Raw genomic sequence first — 6,204 nt, 5'->3', positions numbered from 1 at the left:
TAAGAACCAGCCGGTACAGTAGCATAAAGCCATTAGCAACAAAGAGCGACAGAACCGCTGGGGGAATGTAAAACCTTGATTTGGTTGGTCTCCTTTGTTGCCGAATTTGCTAAAAAGTAAAATAAAATTGATTACAACCTTTTTTTTAAAAAAAAAAACAACAACAACAAGGTTTTGAAACAAGCAGCCTTAGAGGCGTAATGGTGTTTGGTGTGAAAAGTGTTTATTCAGCTGTCATTTAAAATTCCCACAAAGCTTATACTGTTAATTAGGAATCCTACAGCAGTTATTAGACAGAGTGGCTTTTAGATCAGGACAAAGTTATTTAGATCATAGGAGTGAGAGCTTTCACCAGGAGACAGAACATCTAAACTTTTGGGATCATGCAGCACTGCAGAGCCTTTAGAAATGTGTGTCAAGAGCTACTTAGACATTGTATATAAAATGTTTTTTTCACATTGGCACAGACACTTTTTTTTTTTAAATACTGAAAGTTGATTAGTCCCCAAGGTCATTTTTTCTTCTTTCTTTTTTTTTAGAGCCGAAGTGAGATGAAAAGCATGTTTTGATTAGAAGAAACATTATCAGAATGAATCGTTTTCTTGTATTTAGGACATAATATTTGAGGAGGTGTGAACGCTTGTGCTTTTTAGATAAATGTTGTGCTGGTTTAAAGTAAAATAAGTAATTTAGAATCCCATTCAGACTCATTTGCAACGTCTGACTGCCGCTGTCTCTGTTTTTTTTTTTCTTTAAGTCTAATGAGTTATCGTCTCTCTGTGTGTGACGGGTGTTTCTCCGTGGTGAGAGAGGTGTGGGGGTGGGAGGGTGAAGTTCCACAAAGTTCAGCAGCCACTCAGAGAAGTTTCACCGTTATTGAAGAGAAGAGCGATAAAAAGACGAGACTTCTCCTCATACAGCAGTTACTCATCTGGATCTGCTGCTGCTCTCTTCTAATGTCTGGAAACAAACTGTTTGTGTTTCTTTATTCCTTAAGCAGTTTTTGATTTGGAGCCTCAGCAGGAAAACGACTGTGGCTAGTTTAATGTCCATTTAAGTGCAGTACTGTGTAACTGTTCAGCTCCTTCAGTCTGCCAGTCCAGCAGCATCTGGTTTTTGATGGTCCTTTTATTGTTATGCAGCGTCTGCGTTGCTCTTACATACAGGTTTTTTTTTTTTGTTGTTGTTTGGTTTAAGGTTGCAGTAGTTACATTTTATTTAATATAAAACATTACGTGATGAATGTGTGGTAGTTCTTTAGTAAATTTGTGTTGAAGTTCATTGGTTTTGGTTAAGGGTGCGTTCAAATGTGGGGGGGGGGAACTTTTGTTTCGTTCTATGGACCATGTGTTTCCCGGGGAAAGAATTGGCTGACGCACTTAGAGCCACAAGGGGCATTCTAGCTGAAGAAGCTTAAGTTTTATTCCTCTGGAGTCAATGCGGCTAATGAGGTACGGTTTTGTTTTATTAGTATCTTTTGTCAAATGCTGAAATACTCCGTTTTTGTGAACTAATTTAGGTTTGTGTCACCTTTTTAGTTCTGACGGCATTTTTGGGGACTTTATGAGACGTGTCCACGATACATGGCTGTTGAAAACAAGAACGGCGTTAAGCCTTGATTAAACTCGAGAGGAGCAACACGGACAAACCGCAAGACGTCAAGTCTGGGTGCGGAGGCGACCTCCGTTTATTCAACCTGACAATCGGGAGATGTTAGCATTAGCACATAGCACGTGATTCAGTTCTCCAGCCCGATTTGTACGAAATAATAGTGTTAGCAATGCTAGCATCGTTAAATGCTATAAAGGTGTAATAATCATTCAAGTGAAAACATTCAAACGCCTATCATTAATACAGAAGGACAAAAAAATATATAACAATGTAAATAAAGAGGATCGCATTGGATTACAAAACTCGTCTCTTCCCAGTGGAACAAATAACAAAAAGGGAAGAGGAAATGAACAACTTTATATTTATAATAGTCCTGGAGGACCCTGAACAAAAGAAGAAGAAAGTGAGGCGGAGCTGGAGGACCAAACCCCTCATAATGGACACAGAGGAACACAAGAAACAGTCAACAGTCAGGTACAGACAGACAAATGCATTAAAGGACACATTTCACAACTATTAATACAGACCCAGTTATCCAGTCAGTGGTAGCTTGGCTTAGCTGCTGCTGAAATCTTGCGCTACAGTGTCAAATGAACGCTCACGTTGCTAAACAAACGCAGCTCAAGGCAGATATGCAACAGTTGTGATAACAGTAGCCAAGTCACACTTGGTGTCAACGCGCCAGCGGTGATGGATACTGCAGCCGTCCGTGTTCCGCCCCTAAACGCTGCCACCGCATCCTCACCCCGGCTGGTTTCTCCATCTCAGCTCTGCCTCCATCCGGAGTGAACACTGATTGAAAACAATCTCACATTTGAAGCCAAATTGCAACACTGGCATCAGATAAGCCAGTACTGTATGTCAGATCTCCCATGTGTGTTTGAATAAAATTCAGTTTGAGCCTCGAGAGAAACTAAAGAAGTTCAGATCAGGCATTTAGCAGCTCAGCTCGTCTGATTCAGGAGTGCTTTTGGAGCCGTTCCCACCCGTCATGTGTCATGTCATCTGCGTTTAACTCCCGTTTCGTCTCCCAGCGTCTCTCGTTCCTTTTGTGTGAACATTGTTCTCTGAACTTTGCTTCTGTTCTGCACATAATTTAGTCGTGACCTAGAATTTGGGTCGCTGTGGCGTTCCGTCGCCTTTCGTTTTATGTCGAGGTTCAATCTAATCACAGGCTTGATTGTGTTCACAGGAAATTATTTTTTTTTGAATGGAGTACATGAACTGTGCTGGAACCAGTGGGAGGATGTGGGAGTGGATGGACGGCTGTCACACGACACCATAGAGTTGTGTCCAGAATCCCGTCCGGTTCAGTGTTTCAGATCGCTGCCGATGGTTATTTTTCACATTCCTTTTCGTTGCAAACATTAAAATTATATATTTTTTTATTACTCAGGAGAAAGGACGGGTTAGTTTTAAAACAGAAACTAAACTGCAATTCCATCTGTCATTGTCTTTTCCCTTTTTTCAACAATGATAATGAAGAAATTTCCTGTTATTATCCTGCTGTATTGCACCAAACTCTCTTAAGTCTTAAAGATACAGACCAGGCTCTGTTATTTTTAACACTGTAACTGTTTTATTAATGCTGGAGGTTTACTGTTTCCCATTTTTGTCTAATCTTTACACAATCCTTGTGTATGACTCTAAAAAATAACTTCAAACAGCTTTTTCTCTTTCATTTAGCTTAATTATTTAAAAATAATAAAATGAAAACACTGTGCTCTTTCCTTTTTTTTTTTCCATATTTCATTTTTAAGTACTTGTAGCTTTGATTACGTTCCTGAAGGACAAAAATGTTTCTTGTATTTGATTTTAGTTTCTGTTCATTTAACCCCAACCCGAAGAGAATCCCACAAAGACAAAACGGCAATTCTAAAGTTTTATTGGCATGAAATAATAAAGGATTTTTGCAACAAACATGAATGTGCAGTTATATGATGTTATATCATATATATGTTATATGATGTTATATGACGTCCCCCCACACCCCAACAAGACACTGGTGGTGGAGTGGAGGTTGAAGGAAGGAATGTAGGAAGCCTGATGGAGCTGGGAGGATGAGGGTGGAGAAGGGGCGGAGGCCAGTTGAAGCTCAATGGGGAGCAGATGGAGCCCTGGGTGGAAGGCCTTATAAGAAGAGGCTGGCATGGTGATTGGCTACACCGAGGCGTGGCTCGATGCCGATGGGCTGCAGCTGAGGAGCCTGACGATGCAGGTGAGGCTGGGAAGTCAGAACAATTTTAAAAAAGAAAAATGAACTGTTGCATTAGCGATAGACAAAATTGCCAATGCTTGTTGATGAAGTCTCCCATCCCTAAAATAGAATCCCAACTTTTGTCTCCTTCAGGCCTCATTGCTGCGGGACCGACTGACACGTTTCCGTCCTCTCTGTAGAATCCAGAGGTGAGATCATCCGAATGAATGTTTGTCATGACGAGCTGAAGTGTTTGGGATCCACGCTGACCCGCCCTCGGTCACGTTTGTTATCTTGACAAACGGCTGCGATGATTTTTACAGATCTGGGTGCAGCTGGTGGGAGAGAAGCTGTGAACGTCTTACAGGTCCGGCTTTGCTCTTCCTCCTTAATGTTTGTTTTTGCATAACTTTACAACATTTCCACGCAGATTGAGTCACCGTCACCAGAGGTGGTCCGTGCTCTCACACTCGTCAGCTTGTCTATTTTTTTTTATGACGCCGTCTAAAAAGACAGAACAGAAATGAACGCCTATCTGTGCCAAAATAACGGTTTTTAATCGGACTCCAACTCAAGTGGGAAGGAAAAATTTCAAAAGTCAGGAAAGTTAAAATTTCAACTTTCCTCATCGGCAGGACTTTTCACTTCATGGCTTTACTGTGTCATGCTGAAACCAATTGAAAATGCACTTTTTTTTGTAGCTCAATTCAGTTTAAACACACGCCATCTCGGCGTACTTTCAAAAAAGGTAGGTTTTAAATTCAATCATATGTATTCTGTAATTTAACAAATAATGCACTCAGTTCAGTTCATTAATTAAATTAGTTTAAAAAGTTTTCTATCCAAGAACACCCAATCTGATTGGTACATTTTGCGAGTCAAAAACAGACACACAAATAATCTTGACACAGGATGGTGCTCTTCTAACACACAGGTTCCTTTAGGAACGTTATTCCCTTCATTACGTCCTTTTTAAACCGCGAGAGCTTCGACTCCCAGCAGTAGTAATAGTCGATGTTAAACAGAGCGAAGTGCAGCTTTGGAGTCGAGCTTACGCAGTTTCCAAACACTCCCCAATATATTAGCTCCACTTGGGGGGGGGGGGAAAGAAAGAAAGAAAAGAAATGAAATGATTGTTTTGTCACATGTCGGTTTTAACGGTGCAAAAGTAGAGCATGAAAGAAAAACAACAACAACAAAAAACAACGTGTTGACTTTCCAGCGTTCGTGATGATTTTTTTTTTATTCCCTTTCTCCCGCAGTCTTGTTGCGCGCCGTGGCGGCTAGCGGGGACGAAACTGTAGCAGGGACACAAAGGAGCTGCTCAAATTACACCTGCGACAATTACTGCTGCTGTCGGCGGGACAAAGGAGTGTCATTTAAAACTATTCAGAAAATGTACAGAAAAAAAAAAAAATCAATTACTACTAAAGCTTTGTTGCAGGTTTTAAGCCGACTGCTATGTCAACAGCGAATTAGTACAAAAGCGCCGAGATGTTTTCTGTCTAAAAATAAGCTAAATTACACATAATGATGTAAATACAAATGACCTAGAAGACGTACCACTGCTTTCACAAAATGACTTTTATTCCGTGTTACTGTATGCTGATTGGATTCTGACTCGCGTCTTTTGTCCAGTCATAATTTGCACGTTAAAAAAACATCAAATTATTTCAGAACCTGAGGCGGTTCTGCCGCTGTTGCTTCTGCAATCTTTAAAAAAATCACCCCAAAAAACAACAGCCTCAAATCAAGCTTTATTACAAGGTTAAATTAAGATTTAAGCCCATAATTGCTCAGACTCCTGATAGATTAAGGCTTAAAGTATTCATAAAAAAAAAAAAAAAAATCTAAATATTGATTTTTGACTAGGAGGAAAAGCTCAAAGACTTGGAAGCTCATTACCAAAGATTAACTGTCAAACAAAAAAGCCCTTTATTTTCAAAATTTTTATATTCCTATTATCTGTTGAGAGAAACCTGTCACATCTCCTATCAGAAGCAAACTTCTTGGTTGAATTAAAATAATCTTTAATATAAATAACACAGTGTTGTGAATAATTATTGGGCTTCAAAATTCCTTTTGATGAAAAACTTTCTAAAGCACATTTGTATTTACTCTCCTAAATATGAGAGTAAATATAAACATAAACATACATATTAAGCATGTCTAGAGTGTCAGTTTGTTATGACCTGAATTTCCCCACTGTCGGGACACTAAACGATATTTCTATTCTGTTCTTTAAGAAAACTACTGCATATTTTTTTCCAAATTTCCAATAGCGGCAGCAGGGGTAGTAGCGTGTTCACTTTTTGTCTGTCTGTACGCAAAAGTTGCAGTGAAATGATTCCCGTGCGCCCTGGGCCGTTTCTGTTCAGCGAAGCCATCCACCGCGC

At 39.8% G+C, this 6,204-nt stretch overlaps 1 long non-coding RNA gene across 1 annotated transcript; it reads left to right on the top strand.

The window, feature by feature from the left end:
• The first annotated feature begins 833 nt into the window (after window positions 1-833).
• Window positions 834-3,334, top strand: LOC116712788 (uncharacterized). Its single transcript, XR_004337675.1, has 2 exons — window positions 834-1,451; window positions 1,539-3,334. It is a non-coding gene; the product is annotated as an uncharacterized LOC116712788 (long non-coding RNA).
• The last annotated feature ends 2,870 nt before the right edge of the window (window positions 3,335-6,204 follow it).

The sequence above is a fragment of the Xiphophorus hellerii genome, chromosome 22 (assembly GCF_003331165.1).
Source record: "Xiphophorus hellerii strain 12219 chromosome 22, Xiphophorus_hellerii-4.1, whole genome shotgun sequence".
NCBI classification, from domain to species: domain Eukaryota; kingdom Metazoa; phylum Chordata; class Actinopteri; order Cyprinodontiformes; family Poeciliidae; genus Xiphophorus; species Xiphophorus hellerii.
This window is presented reverse-complemented; position numbering and strand designations above follow the sequence as displayed.